Genomic DNA, 19,232 nt, shown 5'->3' with positions numbered 1-19,232 from the left:
TTTATAACTATATCCTTTAGTTTAGATTGCCTCTCCTCCTTCTTCCTACCTGTGGAGGTGGGAGATGTGGGCATGGTTCTTAATGAATTCTCTGTGTCCATCTTTATAAAAGAGTGGGAACGATACAGAGATTGTAGTTAAAGAGGAGGAGTGTGAAATATTGGATGGGATAAACAGAGTGAGAGGGGAAATATGAAGGTGTTTGGCAGCTTTGAAAGTGGATAAATGGTCAGGCCTGGATGCATTGGAATCAGTTCAGAGAAGGTTCACTCGGCTGATTCCTGGGATGAAGGGGTTATCTTTGAGGAATGGTGGAACAGGTTGGGCCTAAACTCATTGGAGTTCAGAAGAATGAGAGGTGATCTTATTGAAACATACAAGATTCTGAGGGGACTTTACAGGGCGGATGCTGGGAGGATGTTCCCCTTGTGGGGAAGTCTAGATCTAGGGGGCAGGTACACTGTGGGGTTTGATAGAGTAAAGCTGCCTCTGTATATGCCTCTCTTTCTCCTCCTCCATCCAGATGGAGAGAGTAACAGTGAGAAAGAACAGGGATAGATATGGAGAATAAGAGAGAGAGGGAAGGATTTCACTGGGGAGAGAGTACCAGAGAGAAAGAGGAAGAGATTGGGATGGAGAGTGTTGGTCAATGTTCCTGCAAATCTGCGTGCAGCAGCCTCAAAGGTCCCGCGCAGATCCTGTTCCACAATAAATAGCACACGTCTTCAAAGATTCTTCAAAGATTTCAAGGGACAGCTCACGTTAAAAAAACTGGGCACGCACAACATCTAAATTTTCACGGGAACATTGGAGCCAACTGCGGAATACATGTTTCTTACCAGCCTGCATAAGGAAGTGTAACCTCTGCAGATGCGGTGAAACCAAAAGCAGCTGAATTCAAATGGCAAACTGATGTATGTGGAGCTTTACAAAGGGTCTGAGAGAGGAGAGAGAAACAGACATAGACACACACACACAGAAACACACACACAGAAACACACACACAGAAACACACACACAGAAACACACACACAAACAGAAACACACACACAGACAGAAACACACACACAGAAACACACACACACAGAAACACACACACACACACAGAAACACACACACAAACAGAAACACACACACACACAGAGAAACACACACACAGAAACACACACACAAACAGAAACACACACACACACACACACACAGAAACACACACACAGAAACACACACACACACACAGAAACACACACACAGAAACACACACACACAAACAGAAACACACACACACACACAGAAACACACACACAGAAACACACAGACAGAAACACACAGACACACACACACACAAACACACACAGACACACACACACAGAAACACACACACACACACACAGACACACACAGCTGACTTCAAATGGCAAACTGATGCATGTGGAGCTTACAAAGGGTCTGAGAGAGGAGAGAGAAACAGACATAGACACACACAGACACACAGAAACACACACACAGAAACACACACACACACAGAGAAACACACACACAGAAGCACACAGACACAGAAACACACAGACACAGAAACACACACACACAGACACACACACACAGAAACACACACACAGAAACACACACACACACAGAGAAACACACAGACACAGAAACACACAGACACAGAAACACACACACACAGACACACACACACAGAAACACACACACAGAAACACACACACACAGAAACACACACACACACAGAGAAACACAAACACAGAAACACACACACACAGAAACACACAGACACAGAAACACACACACACAGAAACACACACACAGAAACACACACACACAGAAACACACACACACAGAAACACACACACACACAGAGAAACACACACAAACAGAGACACACACACACAGAAACACACACACACAGAAACACACACACACACACAGAAACACACACACACAGAGACACACACACACAGAGACACACACACAGAAACACACACACACAGAAACACACACACACACACACAGAAACACACACACACAGAAACACACACACACAGAGAAACACACACACAGAAACACACACACACACACAGAAACACACACACAGAAACACACACACAGAAACACACACACACACACACAGAAACAGAGTGACTCAGGGACAGAGCGCGAAAGAAGAATATTTCAATTTTCAAAAGGAATTTGATGAGATCAACCTTCGATTTAAAAATGACAATTGATTTTGCATCAATGTTTGCCTGCAGAAGACACGTTCCAAACTACTACCACCTTTAGCCTGGAGTGGCGGATTTTTACTCAGAGGGTTGTGAATCTTTGGAATTCTCTACCCCAGTGGGCTGTGGAAACTCAGTCTGGGAAAAAGGCATTGAAGTGGATGATCAGCCAGGATCGTATTGAATGACGGAGCAGGCTCGATGGGCTGAATGGCCTACTCCTGTTCCTATGTTCCCAAGCTGCTGAAATAGTTTCTCCCAAACTACCCCATCAGTTCCCCTTAATATCTCAACAGCTTTGAACAAATTACCTTGATCCTCCTAAATTCCAGGCAATATATCCCTAGTTTGTGTAATATCACCTTGTAATTTAACCCTTGGAGTCCAGTTATCATTCTGGTAAATCTACACTGCACTCAAATGGACATGGACCCCCCAAAGTCTCTTTCAACCTCCAGTATTTCTATCTTTTCACCATTTATAAAGTACTCTGTTCTAGTCTTTTTTTGCTGCCATTGAAATCTAACTACCACAGTTTTGCCCATTTATTTAAGATATTAATATCTCTTTGCATTGTTCTGCTTCCAGCTACACTGCTTACAATGCTGCCTATTTTTGTGTCATTGGTAAACTTGGGTATGTTGCATTCTACCACATCATCTTAAATCATTAATAAATACAGCAAACTGAGACAAACACAGGCTTTGCACTAGTAGACAGGAGTGAATCATTCCAACCTAGAGGCTTTTTAACTCCAGATTTATGTTTTTTTAAAGAAAAAATAGAATTCAAATTCACAACAGCCCAGCGTGGGATTTGAACTCCTACTTTTTCAATCATCAGCTCAGGTCTTCAAATTAAAACCCATAAAAAGAGATTCATTTTCCTCCTGCTGTTGTCTGACTGACTGAGGTTTTGTATATTGTTCCCTTCTCCTCTTCTTCCATGTGTTTGAAGTCTTTGAAGTTTGTCAGACATTGGTAAACTACTTCATGTGGTGTTCTGTAAATACCTTCAATTCTGTGTATCTGGAAGGGACACAATTCAAATTCTCACCTTATTGCATCAACCAAAACCTGCAGGTCCATTCAAACAACTCTATTTCCTGTCTCTGCAAAGAGAGCTCACACTTCCACAATGCAGGAATGTCTGAATGGAAACAGCTTTTGACACATTTCCCAACACGTTTGCTAACACTTTTCAGGATGAAGCTAAATTCAACTGACAAGACTCGAAGCCCCAAATTGAATCTTTCAGATATAAAAACTGACGCAGATCTCTCCAGATTCCCGATCTCTCTGAACCAGCACCCATTTTAACATTGTACTATTTAGTTTATATCGCTTCTCCTCAGCCTTCCTTCCTAAATGCATCAGTTTACATTTCTCAGCATTGAAGTTAACATGCCATGTGTCTGACCATTTCACCAGACTGCCTCTATCCTCCTGAACCCCACACTGTACCTGCCCTGACAGTGTTTTATAGAACAGAGAAGACAGAGATTTACTACTACTATTCCCTTCCCTGTTTATTACATTTCAGATGGTACAATGTTGAAGTTATGCCCTGTAAAACCCAAGTCCAATTCATTAATATATATCAAAAAGATCAGTGATCCTAATCCAAACCCCTGGGGAATACCCCTGTACCACAATGTACACTGTATACAGTCAGTACAAAAGCAGGCAGGTTATGCTGAACATTTATAAAGCTCTATTTCAGCCCCAACTGGAGAACTGTGTCCAGTTCTGGTCACCACACTTTAGGAAGGATGTGAGGTTCCTTGAGAGGGTGCAGAGATTTACCAGAATGGTTTCAGAGATGGGGGATTTTAGCTACAAGGTTAGTTTGGAAAAGCTGGGTTTGATCTCCTGAGAACAAAGGAGATAGAGGGGAGATTGAATAGAAGTGTATAAGATTATGTCAGTCAAAGATACCGCCCTCCAGTCTGAAGCAACCATTCACCACTACTCTCTGTGTCCTGTCCCTTAGCCAATGTTGTATCCACTCTGTCCCTGTCCCGTTCATTCCATCAGCATTCCTTTCGTGAACTAGTCAATTATGAGGCAGCATTCTGACCTCCCATTGAGGAAATTGTTCCCAGAGCACAGAAAAACACACACAGACAGGCAATGACCATCTGCAACAAGAGAGAATCCAACCACCTCCCCATGGCATTCAAAGCATTATCCAATCGCTGAATCACCCAGCATCAACATCCCAGGGAGACATTGACCAGGAACTGAGCTGAAGTAATCACATCAGTACTGTGGCTACAAGTGACTCACCCCCTGACTCCCCAAAGCCTTTCAACCACCTGCAAGACACAAGTCAGGTGTGTGATGGTATCTCTCCACTTGCCTGGATGTGTGTAACATCGACAACACTCCAGAGGCTCGACACCATCCAGGACAAAGCAGTCCACCTGATTGGTACCCAATCCACCACTTTAAACTTTGATCAGATCACCCCTTACCCTTCTAAATTCCAGGGATACAGAGTAAAGCTCCGTCTACACTGTCCCATCAAATGCTGCCAAGCTATTAGTTAGCTATTGAGTAAATCTCTGTCTTCTCTGTTCTATAAAACACTCCCAGGGAAGGTACAGTGTGGGGTTAGATACAGAGTAAAGCTGCCTCTATATATGCCTCTCTTTCTCCTCCTCCATCCAGATGGAGAGAGTAACAGTGAGAAAGACAGGGATAGATATAGAGAGGGAAGAACAGGGAGAGGGAAGGATAGCAATGGGGAGAGATTACCAGAGAGAAAGAGGACGAGATTGGCATGGAGAGTGTCGGTCAGCATTCCCGCAAAGCTGTGTGCAGCATCCTGGAAGGTATGACACAGTGAGAGATTGAGATTAAGAGGGTACAGAGAGAGAAATAAACAAGGAGAGAGTAGCAGAGAGGGGAACTAGTGATTGATTGAGTGAGTAAGAGAGAGGGGAAGACGGAGATGGAGAGAGATTACCAGTAAGAGTAGCTCTCCACTTCTCTCTCCATGCATATCTCTCCCTTTCTCACTGTTGCCCTCTCTCCATCTATATTCCTCCCTCTCTCCTGGTGTTTCACACTCTACACCTATTTCTTGTACCTCTGTGTACACAGAATTACATCAAACTATGATCACATTTGTCATTTGCAATTTTGATCTAACCAACAACATGACTGTCTCCAACATTATCTCTGTGTCTGTGAACAGCGGGACCTTGGAGTGAATGTTCACTGATTCCTGAGGCTGACAGGACAGGTGGATAAGCTGGTTAGGAAGGGATAAGGGAGACTTTCATTTCCCGACCAGCGGAAATAATCTCTCAGTGTCCACCCTATCCAGTCCCTTTAGAATCTGATATGTTTCAATGAGATCACCTCTCATTCTTCTAAACTGCAGAGAATACAGGTCCTATTTACTCAGCCTCTCATCATAGGACAATGGCAGAGAAGCTAAACAAATACTCTCTGTCTGTCTTTATGTTCTCTCTCATGCTCTGTAATCTTCCTTGAATCATTGAACACTGCAGTTTGTGGATCATTTCACTGTTTGCTGTTGAGCTGATGAAATTGTTTGATTGGCAGTGATAATATTTTTGGACCATTGTATTGAGTCCAATGGGTTGCAACTAGGATTACTGGGTGATTTCTCTCTGCAACTTTTAATCTTTAATCAAGCTTATCTGGGCATTAACCTGCAATCTGTTTTTATATGTCTGACTCCACTCATTCTCCCGGGGATAAAGTTACTTTTGTCTGATTGTGTATCCAATTAAATGACTGTTTGACACGGCAAGACTTTCTTTCCTGTGAACGTATGCTGATGTCTCTCTCTCTCTCACACACACACACGATCTGCCTCTCTCTCTGCCCACATATATCCCAGACTTTCCCTCTCTCTCTGACGGACACTCTATCTCTCATTCATTTTTCGCACTTTCTGTACATCCTGTGTCTGCTCTTTTCCTCTAATTTCTCATTTTCCTTCCCACTCTCTCTCTCCATCTCTCTCTCTCTCTCTCTCTTCTGCTCTGTTACTCTCTCCTCACCTTTATCTCTCCATTTATCTGTTTCCTCACTCTCAAACTCCACCTCTCCCTCACTCTCCACCTTCCTTTCTCTTTGATCTTTCTTCACATCTCTCTATCACTCTCTCTCCATCTCTGTCCAATTGAGGAGATTCTCCCTCCATTTCTCTCCATCTCTTGCTCTCTCACTCTCTCCCTCTCACCTATTTTCTCTCAGTCTCTCCATCTCTCTATGATTCTTTCAAGCTCAGTTCTTCCTCTCTCTCTCTCCCCATCACTCTCTCTTTTCTATTTCCCTCTCTATTACTTGCTCTCCAAGTCTCTTGCTCTTTCTGTCCATGTTGGGTCCCTTTAAGAGTTTGGGAGAGTTCTGGTGGTGCAGGGTCCCTTTAAGAGTCTGGTGCTGACCCCCCTCCCCCACCCCAGGGGCGGGGTTACAAGTCACCCAAACCGCGGCTGCGCGGAGGCTGCAGGCAGCTTTTGACCCCTTGACCTCCTGTCACGTGGGGCAAGGCAGCCAATGAGACCTCACCGACGCCCTGGCGGGAGGGAGGTGTCCTCAGCCGCCATGTTTGCGCGACGTCACCCGCCGGCCTCTTCTTTCCGCAAACAGCAGCTGAAAGGAAAAGGAGAAGCGGCTTCAGCTGTCGATCTCAATGGAGGAAAGTTGAATGTCTGAGCCGGGGGGAGAATATAAAAAAGCGGCGGTTAACGCTCTTGTGGAGATGCGCATGTGCGGAGCATCCTCCCAGAGTGCAGCGCGGCCTGTACCGCTGATCGGGGCCTTTCCCACTCGCGGGGCATTGTGGGAGGCGCAGGACGCCATTGCCCCCTTATTAACTCAGTCAAAATTAACTCATTCCCTCTCAGCTCTCCATCCCTCCTTTTCATATTGCAGGCTGAAATGGGCTTTGTCGGCATCGATTACACCATCCCGAGTGTGATCAGATACTCTGTCCCTTCGTAAATGATTTCCCGTCCCTCCATCAGCTTGTGATTGTTATTGGCTTTTCTCCCACCGAAATGGTTGCTGAATTTGTTGGTCTTTTTCTCCTGGCTTCATAACTAACCCCCTCTCCCTCTGTCTCTCTCCTCGGGTCAGAGATAGCAGGAGGGAGAGATAGAGAGAGGAAGACAGAGAAAGACACAGAGAACAACCCCAGCTTCTCCAATCTATCCACGCAACTGAAGTCCCTCATCCTGGAACCTTGCTCGTGAGTCTTTTCTGCATCCTCTCCAATGCCCCCACATCCTACCTAAAGTACGGTGTCCAGAATTGGACACAATGCTAGATGAGGATGAAGCAGTGTTTTATAAAGCTTCATCATAACCTCCTTGCTTTTATACTCTAAGCCTCTATTTACAAAGCCTGGATCCCATACGCCTTTTAACCACTTTCTCAACTAGCTCTGCCACCTTCAATTTGTGCACAGACATCCCCAGGTCTCTCTGTTCCTGCACCCACTTCCTTCTGTTCTTAGGCTCCCATGGCAGAGAGGGACAGAAGGACAGGTAGGTCTAGAAATAATGAGGGGGAGAGAGAGGAAACAAACAGGAAACACGTATGGGAACACCACCACCTGCAAGTTTCCATTCCAGTCTCACACCATCCTGACTTGGAACTATATCACCATTCCTTCACTGTCACTAGGTCAAAATCCTGGATCTCACTTCCTAACAGCACTGTGGGTGTACCTACCCCACATGGACTGCAGCGGTTCAAGAAGGTTCAACGGCAATTGGTGATGGGCAATAAAATGCTGGCATAGCCAGTAATGAACACATCCAACAAATGAATAAAACATAATAACAATTTGGCACCAAGTCACTAAAGGAGATATTGAACTGGACACAAGAACACAAGACGTAGGAGCAGGAGTAGGCCATTCAGCCCCTCGAGCCTGCCCTGCCATTCAATAAGATCATGACTGATCTGTATCAACACTCAACTCCTCATTCAGGCCTGCTCTGCAGAACCCTCGACTCCCTGAGAGGGTTGAGAACAAATATTTTCCCAGAAAGACAAACAGGGTGAGACTCCCAAATCTAGAGCCCCTTCGATAGCAAGAATCAAACCAGGTAGAATAAGGCACAAAAGGCAAGCTTATGTCAGATACCGAGAGCTCAATACCACAGAAAGCCGAGAGGAGTGAAGAAAGTGCAGGGGTGAAATTAAAAAGAAAATTAGGAAAGCAAAAAGATAGTCGGAAAATAATATTGCCAAGTAAAATCAAGGAAAGCACAAAGATGTTTTATAAATACATGAAGAGCAAGAGGATAACTAAGGATAGAGTATTAGGGACCAAAAAGGGAATGTGTGTGTGGAGGTGGGAGATGTGGGCACGGTTCTTAATGAATACTTTGTCTCCGTCTTTATAAAAGAGGGGGAACAATGCAGACATTGTAGTTAAAGAGGAGGAGTGTGAAATATTGGATGGGATAAACAGAGTGAGAGGGAAATATTAAGGTGTTTAGCATCTTTGAAAGTGAATAAATGGTCAGGCCTGGATGCATTGGAATCAGTTCAGAGAAGGTTCACTAGGCTGATTCCTGGGATGAGGGGGTTATCTTATGAGGAATAGTTGAACAGGTTGGGCCTATACTCATTGGAGTTTAGAAGAATGAGAGGTGATCTTATTGAAACATACAAGATTCTGAGGGGACTTGACAGGGCGGATGTTGGGAGGATGTTTCCCTTGTGGAGGAGTCTTGAACGAGGGGGCACCGTTGAAAAATAAAGGGTCTGCCATTTAAGACTGAGCTAAGGAAGACTTCTTTCTCCCAGAGGTTGGTTAGGCTTTGGAATTCTCTTCCCCAGAGAGCAGTGGAGGTTGGGTCAATGAATTTACAAGGGAGTCAAGGGTTATGGGGGGCAGGCAGGAAAATGGAGTTAAAGTCACTATCAGATCAATCATGATCATATTGACTGACAGAACAGGCTCAAGAGGCTGAATGGCCTACTCCTGCTCCTATTTCTTCGGATCTAGTGTATAAATTGGAGGGTTTGCTCTCCACTTTTTAAACCATTTTTATAGCTGAGACAGGTCCATGTGTAATATAAACAGAGACAGGGTCTAGTGCAGACCTAACTAGTGCATTGATAACTGAGACTAGTGTAAAAGGTATCAAGGATACAGAATTCTAAATATACATTCAGGGGAAGTTTTTTAGGCCAGTACGTAGCAAGGTCAACAAGAGATGGGTCAGTTTGACACTTAGTTTTAGGGAATGAAGCTGGGCCGGTGGAAGGCGATTTAGAAAAGGTGGACTGGAAAACGGTACTTGAAGGTAAATGAGTGTCAGAGCAGTGAGATTGAATCATTTCATCCTGGAGGATTTATTACTCCAGAGTTATTTTTTATTTTCAGAGAAATTCAAATTCACAAGAGCCCAATGTGGGATTTGAACTCCGACTTTTTCAGTCATTACCTCAGGCTTTCAGATTACAAACTGTAAAAGACATTCACCTTCCTCCTGTTGTGACCTGACTGTCTCAGCTTTTGTGTATTGTCTCCAATCTTGTTCTTTCATGTGTTTGAAGACTTTGATGTTATTCAGACATTGGTAAACCACTTCATTCTCTCAGGACATCGGCTTAAATACCTTCAGGGACACAATCCACAATCTAATTCACACCCTATTCAAGCAACCAAAATCTTCAACTCCATTCAGACACCCCGATATCCTGTCCCTGCACAGATAACTGACAGTTCCACAATGCAGGAATGTCTGAATGAGAAACCACATTTACCTGACACAATCCAAGCTCCAAATTGAATCATTAAGATATCGAAAATACCACAGAAATGTGACTTGTTCCTTGTAACAGTGAGACTGAAACATTTCAGGGTACTATTCAACCAAGAAGGATTCCGAGAAAAGTCAGGATCAGGATTGAAAGAGGAAGAGAGACAGTAAAAAGCGGGGAGTGAGAGAGGGGGTAGAGAGAGAGAGAGAGAGAGAGAGACACTGTCAGCTCCTGGATGGGGAAGGATTCTCTGTTCCTTCACCCATTTTAACATTGTACCATTTAGTTTAGACAGAGAGACATAGACTGACAGGGTGACTGACAGAGAAAGAAGGATATTTAACATCGGATATTGGATGTAATTTAACCCCACAACCCTGTTCCGGCATTCAATGAGATCAGGGCTGATCTGTGATCTATCTTACACCATATATCCTGCCTTTGCCCCTTATCTCTTACTATCTTTGTTTAACAAGAATCTATCAATCACAGGTTTAAAAATTAACCAATAATCCAGCATGAAATTTCCACAAACAATATCATGAGGGTGTGATGGCTCCCACAGTGGAATAGCTTACTGGATGTTTAAAATGGAGGCTATTTCTTCTGGATCATCAAAAGTATCTGCCTGGGCCCCAACATCATCGACATTTCCCCCTCTCCCCATGTTTTTTTTCTCTCCATATCTATCTCTTATATGTTTGTGTCCACAGCAGTGAAGGATTACATCAAATTAATATATCTTACATTATCCTTTTCATCCACCTCAACAATCTCTCTCTCTCCAACTTTGTCCCTCTCTACAGCCCTCTCTCTGCCTTCATAACTAACCCTCTCTCCCTCTGTCTCGGTCCTAGTGTCAGAGATAACAGGAGGGAGAGACAGAGAGAGAATGTTGAAGGAACTGTACTCTGTTCCTAAGCTGTGCTGAACCTGCTCTGGGAGTGTTTGATGGGCTACATTAATCGGCCGTGTACAGTCCTGTATCAGGCTGTGAAGAAGCAGAGCAGGTTCAGTGTACAACGGGTCAAAGGGAACGATTCACTCCTGTCTGCTCCTGGGAAGAGAGACTGACCTTAACATCAAGGCAGTGTTTGACCGAGTGTGACATCGAGGAGCCTGATGGACAGATGGAGGGACAGAGAGAGAGACAGAGACAGAGAGAGAAGGAGAGAGAGGGATTGACAGAGAGGGAAAGACAGATGGAGGGACAGAGATAGAAGGAGAGAGAGGGAGAGACAGAGAGGGAAAGAGATGGAGGGACGGAGAGAGAGAGACAGAGAGAGAGGCAGAGAGAGAGAGAGAAGGAGAGAGACGGAGAGACAGAGAGGGAAAGACAGATGGAGGGACAGAGTGAGAGCCAGTTAGAGATAGAAGGAGAGAGAGGGAGTGTCAGGAAGGGAAAGACAGATGGAGGGACAGAGTGAGAGCCAGACAGAGATACAAGGAGAGAGAGGGAGTGTCAGGAAGGGAAAGACAGATGGAGGGACAGAGAGAGACAGAGAGAGAGACAGAGAGAGAAGGAGACACATAGAGGGAAAAACAGATGGAGAGACAGATAGAGGGAGAGACAGAGAGGGAAAGACAGACGGAGGGACAGAGAAAGAGGCAGAGAGAGAGAAGGAGAGAGAGAAGGAGAGAGATGGAGAGACAGAGAGGGAAAGACAGATGGAGGGACAAGAGAGAGAGACAGAAACAGTGGCAGAGACAGAGATAGAAGGAGAGAGAGGGAGTGACAGGGCAGGGAAAGACAGATGCTGGGACAGAGAGAGACACAGAGAGACGCAGAGACAGAGATAGAAGGAGAGAGAGGGAGTGACATTGGGGGAAAGAGATGGAGGGATGGAGAGAGAGAGAAGGAGGGAGAGGGAGAGACAGAGAGAAAGAGAGTGGGAGTGACAGAGAGGGAAAGACAAATGGTGGAACAGACAGAGAGATAGAGATAGAAGGAGAGAGAGGGAGCAACAGAGAGCGAAAAACAGATGGAGGGACAGAGAGAGAGACAGAGATGGAAGGAGAGAGAAGGAGTGACTGGGAGGGAAAGACAGAGAGAGAGGCAGAGATGGAAAGAGAGAGAGGGAGTTATGGGGATTGAAAGACAGATGGAGAGACAAAGAGAAAGACAGAGATAGAAGGAGAGAGAGGGAGAGACAGGGAGGGAAAGACAGACGGAGGGACAAAGTGAGAGACAGAGAGAGAAGGAGAGAGATGGAATGACAGGGAGGGAGGGACAGGTGGAGGGATAGAGAGAGAGAGACAGAGATAGAAGGAGAGAGAGGGAGTGACAGAAAGGGAAAGACAGATGGAGGCACAGAGAGAGAGAGAGAGAGGAAGAGGCAGAGACTGAGATAGAAGGAGAGAGAGGGAGTGACATGGGGGGAAAGACAGATGGAGGGACAGAGAGAAAGAGAGTGGGAGTGACAGAGAGGGAAAGACAAATTGTGGAACAGAGAGAGAGACAGAGATAGAAGGAGAGAGAGGGAGCAACAGAAAGGGAAAGACAAATGGTGGAACAGAGAGAGAGACTGAGATAGAAGGAGAGAGAGGGAGCAACAGAGAGGGAATGACAGATGGAGGGACAGAGAGTGAGACAGAGATAGAAGGAGAGAGAAGGAGTGACTGGGAGGGAAAGGCAGATGGATGGTCAGAGGGAGAGAGACAGAGAGACAGAGAGAGAGGCAGAGACAGAGAGAGAAGGAGAGTGTGGGTGAGACAGAGAGGGAAAGGTAATTGGAGAGACAGAGAGAGACAGAGGCAGAGATGGAAGGAGAGAGAGGGAGTGACAGGAAGGGAAAGACATATGGAAAGACAGAGAGAGAGAGACAGAGATAGATGGAGAGAGAGGGAGAGACAGAGAGGTAAAGACAGATGGATGGACAGAGAGACAGAGAGGCAGAGATGGAAGGAGAGAGAGGGAGAGACAGAGAGGGGGAGAGATCGGGAGAGACAGAGAGGGAAAGACAGATGGAGGGACAGAGAGAGAGAGACAGAGAGAAGGAGAGAGAGAGAGAGTGTCAGGGAGGGAAAGACAGATGGAGGGACAGAGAGAGAGAGAAAGGGAGAGAAATGGAGTCACAGGGAGGGAAGGACAGATGGAGGGATAGAGCGATAGAGACAGAGATAGCAGGAGAGAGATGGTGTGATGGGTGGGGTGTGGGAAGACAGATGGAGGGACAGGGAGAGAGGCAGGGATAGAACGAGTGAGAGGGAGTGATAGGGAGGGAAATTCAAATGGAAAGACAGAGAGAAAGACAGAGATAGGAGAGAGTGGGAGTGACAGGGAGGGAAAGACGGATGGAGGGACAGAGTGAGAGAGAAGGAGAGAGAGGGAGTGACAGAGAAGGAGAGAGGGGTTGACAGAGGAAAAAACAGAAGGAGAGACAGAGAGAGATACAGAGATAGAAGGAGAGAGAGGGAGTGTCAGGGAGGCTAAGACAGATAGAGGGACAGACTGAGAGACAGAGAGAGTGATGGAGTGACAGGGAGGGAAGGACTGATGGAGGGATAGAAAGAGAGAGAGAGATCCTTCTGGATCATCAAAAGTGTCTGCCTGGGCCCCAACTTCATCTGCATTCCTCCCTCTCCCGATGTTTTTTTTCTCTCCATACCTATCTCAAATATGTTTGTGTACACAGCAGTGAAGGATTAAATCAAGTTAATATGTCTTACATTATCCTCTTCATCCAACTCAACAATCTCTCTCTCTCTCCAAGTTTGTCTCTCTCAACAGCCCTCTCTATGCCTTCATATGTAAACCTCCGTCCCTCTGTCTCTCTCCTAGTGTCAGTGATAGCAGAGATAGAGACAGAGATAGAAGGGGAGGGAGGGAGTGACAGAGAGGGAAAGACAGATGGAGGGACAGGGTGAGAGACAGAGAGAGGAGAGAGATGGAGTGACAGTGGGGGAAGGACAGATGGAGAGACAGAGAGAGAGAGACAGAGATAGAAATAGAAAGACAGAGAGGGAGTGACAGAGATAGAAGGAGAGGGAGGGAGTGACAGAGAGGGAAAGACAGATGGAGGGACAGAGTGAGAGACAGAGAGAGGAGAGAGATGGAGTGACAGTGAAGGAAGGACAGATGGAGGGATAGAGAGAGAGAGAGACAGAGATAGAAGGAGAGAGGTTGAATGATGGGGGTGGGTGGGAAGACAGATGGAGAGACCAAGAGAGAGACAGAGATTGAAGGAGAGAGAGGGAGTGACTGGGAGGCAATGAGAGATGGAGAGATAGAGACAGAGAGACAGAGATAGAAGGAGAGAGAGGGAGTGACAGAGAGGGAAAGACAGATGGAGGGACAGAGAGAGAGAGACAGAGATAGAAGGAGAGACAGGGAGTGACAGGGAGGGAAAGACAGATGGAGGGACAGAGAGAGAGAGACAGAGATAGAAGGAGAGAGCTGGAGTGACAGGGAGGGAAGGACAGATTGAGGGATAGAGAGAGAGAGACAGAGATAGAAGGAGAGAGAGGGAGAGACAGAGAGGGAAAGACAGATGGAGGGACAGAGAGAGAGAGACAGAGAGAGAAGGAGAGAGAGGGAGTGACAGGGAGGGAAAGACAGATGGAGGGACAGAGAGAGAGAGACAGAGAGAAAAGGAGAGATAGAATGAGAGAGAGGGAGTGTCAGGGAGGGCAATACAGATGGAGGGACAGAGAGAGAGAGACAGAGAGAGAGAGAGAGATAGAAGGAGAGTGAGGGAGTGTCAGGGAGGGAAAGGCAGAAGAAGGGACAGAGAGAGGCAGAGGCAGAGATCTAAGGAGAGAGTGGGATTGACAGGGAGGGAAAGGGAGATGGAGGGACAGAGAGGGAGACAGAGAGAGAAGCAGAGAGTGGGAGACACAGAGAGGGAAAGACAGATGGAGAGACAGAGAGAGAGAGAGGCAGAGATGGATGGAGAGAGAGGTCGAGAGAGAGGGGGAAAGACAGATGGAGGCACAGAGAGAGAGAAACAGAGAGAGAAGGAGAGACAGGGAGTGACATTGAGGAAAAGACAGATGGAGGGACAGAGAGAGAGACAGAGATAGAAGGAGAGAGAGGCAGTTTCAGGGAGGGAAAGACAGATGGAGGGAAAACAGAGAGAGAGAGGCAGAGATGTAAGGAGAGAGAGGGATTGACAGGGAGGGAAGGATAGATGGAGGGACAGAGAGAGAGACAGAGAGAGAAGCAGAGAGTGGGAGACACAGAGAGGGAAAGACAGATGGAGGGACAGTGAGAGAGAGAGGCAGAGATGGAAGGAGAGAGAGGTAGAGACAGAGGGGGAAAGGCAGATGGAGGGACAGAGAGAGAGAGACAGAGAAAGAAGGAGAGAAAGGGAGTGACAGGGAGGGAAAGACAGATGGAGGGACAGAGAGAGAGAGACAGAGATAGAAGGAGAGACAGGGAGTGACAGGGAGGGAAAGACAGATGGAGGGACAGAGAGAGAGACAAAGATAGGAGAGAGAGGGAGAGACAGAGAGGGAAAGACAGATGGAGGGACAGAGAGAGAGACAGAGAGAGAAGCAGAGAGTGGGAGACACAGAGAGGGAAAGACAGATGGAGAGACAGAGAGAGACAGAGAGAGATGGAGAGAGTGGGAGAGGCAGAACGGGAAAGACAGATGGAGAGACAGACAGACAGAGAGAGATGGAGAGAGAGGGAGAGACAGAGAGGGAAAGACAAATGGAGAGACAGACAGACAGACAGAGAGAGATGGAGAGAGTGGGAGAGACAGAGGGAAAGACAGATGGAGAGACAGAGAGAGAGACAGAGATCTCTCCCGATGTTTCTGTCTCCATACCTATCTCTGAAATGTTTGTGCACACAGCAGTGAAGGATTACATCAAATTAATTTCTCTTACATTCTCCCTTTCAATCGACCCCGCAATCTCTCTCTCTCCAATCTTGTCCCTCTCCACAACACTCTCTCTGTCTGCATATCTCATCCTCTCTCCCTCTGTCTCTCTCCTCGTGTCAGGGATAGCAGGAGGGAGAGACAGTAAGAGGAAGACAGATAGAGAATGTTGAAGGAACTGTACTCTGTTCCTAAGCTGTGCTGAACCTGCTCTGGGAGTGTTTGATGGGCTACATTAATCGGCCGTGTACAGTCCTGTATCAGGCTGTGAAGAAACACAGCTTGTTCAGTGTACAACGGGTCAAAGGGAACGATTCACTCCTGTCTGCTACTGGGAAGAGAGACTGACCTTAACATCAAGGCAGCGTTTGACCGGGTGTGACATCGAGGAGCGCGAGTAAAACTGAAGTCAGTGGGAATCCGCTGGTTGGACTCTTCCCGAGCACAAAGGAAGATGGTTGTGGTTGTTGGAGGTCAATCATCTCAGTCCCAGGACATCACTGCAGGAGTTCCTCAGGGTAATGTCCGAGGCTCAACCATCTTCAGCTGAGATCCCAGGAGAAAATACTGGAAATACTGAGCAGGTCAAGCAGCATCTGTGGAGAGAGAAACAGAGTTAGTGATTCAGCTCGATGCTTTCCAGATTTCCAGCATCCACAGTATTTTGCCTCAGATAATGAAGCAATCCATAGCCACATGCACCAAGACCCGGACAACATTCAGGTTTGGGCCGACCAGTGGCAAGTAACATTCACGTCACACAAGTGCCAGGCAATGACCATCTGCAACAAGAGAGAATCCAACCACCTCCCCTTGGCATTCAAAGCATTATCCCATCACTGAATCACCCAGCGTCAACATCCTGGGGAAACATTGACATCAAACTTAACTGAACGAAACACATCAATAGTTTCTTCACCCAGTGGCTGGTGGGTGTCTGGAACTCTCTGCCTGAAAGGAGTAGTATAAAATGGGTGGTTGATGGCCGGCACAGACTGGGTGGGCCGAAGGGCCTGTATAAGTGCTGTGTCTCTCGATGACTCTAAAGGATGGTAGAGGCAGAAACCCTCATCACATTTAAAACAATCTCTTGGATATTCACTTCTCTATATTTAAAATGGGTAAGGAATAACTCTCCTCGTCTGCACTGCCCCATCAAACAATCTCAGAGAAGGTACAGCACAGGTTAGATACAGAGTAAAGCTCCGTTTAAACTGTCCCTGGAGTGTCGGATTAACCCGGGTCACTCACTGTCCCCGGCTCAGCCTCAAGACTCACCTGCCTCAGTCACTGAGACGCTCCTGTATCACTTGCCTTAATGTAAGCGGATGCCGGGTTTGGGAGCAGGACAGGCACACGGGATTAGGACGACTGCTCGTGTGGAGGATAAGCATCAGTAATCCCTCAGAGAATCAGAACAGACCAGCGAGACTCAGAAAAGGAAACTTGTGTTGAATTTGTGAGTCTTGCATTGTGGAATGCTTTAGTATTTGGTGAGAATGTTGAGCCAGTGACATTTTGCCCCAGTGGGATGAATAGACACTATATGACTTTATTACAACAGTAAGGTACCGTGTGTACTGTAAATATGGACTGAAATAACAATGTAACTGATCAATTTTCAGCTGAATACTATAACTACAGTTATACCTGCTATCCTGTTATATATGTGCTGCTATACCTGCTATATGTGAGAATGTACATACGACACGATGGGATGAAGTCAAAGTGGCCACTGTTTATATTTTTTGACTATGCCCCAAGTTCCTGACTCTGCAGTCAAAGGGAATATTTACTCTCAGTCCACCCTATCAGTTTCCCTTATTATTTTGTAAACCTTCATCAAATCACCCAATAACCTTCCAGGAGAAAAATCTTTTCCTCAAATCCCCTCTCAACCTCCTGCCCCTTGCCTTCAATCTATGCCCCCTGGTTATTGACCCCTCCGCTAAGGGAAAAAGTTTCTTCCTATCTAACCTATCAATGCCCCTCATAATTTTGTACACCTCAATCAGGTCCCCCCTCAGCCTTCTCTGCTCTAAGGAAAACAACTCCAGCCTTTTCAGTCTCTCTTCATAGCTGAAATGCTCCAGCCCAGGCAACATCCTGGTCAATCTCCTCTGCATCCTCTCCAGTGCAATCACATCCTTCCTATGGTGTGGTGCCCAGAACTGTACACAGTACTCCATCTGTGGCCTAACCAGTGTTTTATACAGCTCCATCATAACCTCCCTGTTCTTATATTCTATGCCTCAACTAATAAAGGCAAGTATCCCATATACCTTCCTAACCACCTTGTCTACCTGCGCTGCAGCCTTCAGTGATCTATGGACAAGTACACCAAGATCCCTCTGACACTCGGTACTTCCTATGATCCTACCATTCATTGGATATTCCCTCGCCTTGTTAGTCCTTCCAAAATTCTATGTAACCTAACCGATGTATAATCTTTAATCTTGCAGTGCATGTGTAATGTTTAATTTCTGAAAGCCAGACAGAGTAAAGCTTAACGTACTCCAAAAAACTCCAGACTTTTGGCATTTATTACCTTATCGGGTCAAATCTTTCGTTAAGTTGGACTAGACTTGTGAATAATTCTTTTGAAGTTGTTTTTGCGACAGTACTAGTGTAAATCGATTTGCAGCATCCCATCATATAATATACACTCCTGTCTATATTGTCTGAATACAGACATAAAATATCCACAAATTTTGCTATTTATTCCGGGGCAGACAGGTGATGTGTTTATTTTGTCTGTGATTTAACTCAACCCCCAATGATAACCAACATGGTGGGAGAGAGTGAGAGACAGAGAGAGAGGAACAGAGGTAGAATATCAGACAGATAGGGAGAGATAGAAATGGAGAGAGAACAGAGAGATAGTGAGGGATAGAGACAGAAGCAGAGAGATAGAAAGTGCCAGGAGACCCTGAGACACTTTAGAAGCAGGGGGACGGGGAGACAGGCTGTGTGGAGACCCTGGGGTAACGTTACAGATAGACAGGGTAGATGTAGGTAAGATGTTTCTCCTGGTTGAGGAGTCTAGAACCAGGGGACACAATTTCAAAATAAGGGGGAAGCCACTTGGGACCTAGATGAGGAGAAATGTCATTACTCAGAGGGTTGTGAATCTTAGGAATTCTCTATCCCAGAGGGCTGTGGAAGCTCAGTCATTGAGTATGTTTAAAGCAGAGATTGACAGATTGCTGAATACCAATGACATAAAGGGTAAGAGGATAGTCTGGGAAAAACACATTGAAGTGGATGATCAGCCATGATCGTCTTGAATGGCAGAGCAGGCTCGATGGGCTGAATGGCCTACTTCTGTTCCTATATTCCAAAGCCGCCGAAATAGTTTCTCTCAAACTACCCCATCAGTTCCCCTTAATATCTCAACAACT

This window comes from Heterodontus francisci, unplaced genomic scaffold (assembly GCF_036365525.1).
Source record: "Heterodontus francisci isolate sHetFra1 unplaced genomic scaffold, sHetFra1.hap1 HAP1_SCAFFOLD_228, whole genome shotgun sequence".
Taxonomy (NCBI): Eukaryota; Metazoa; Chordata; class Chondrichthyes; order Heterodontiformes; family Heterodontidae; genus Heterodontus; species Heterodontus francisci.
Note: the sequence above shows the minus strand (reverse complement) of the source record.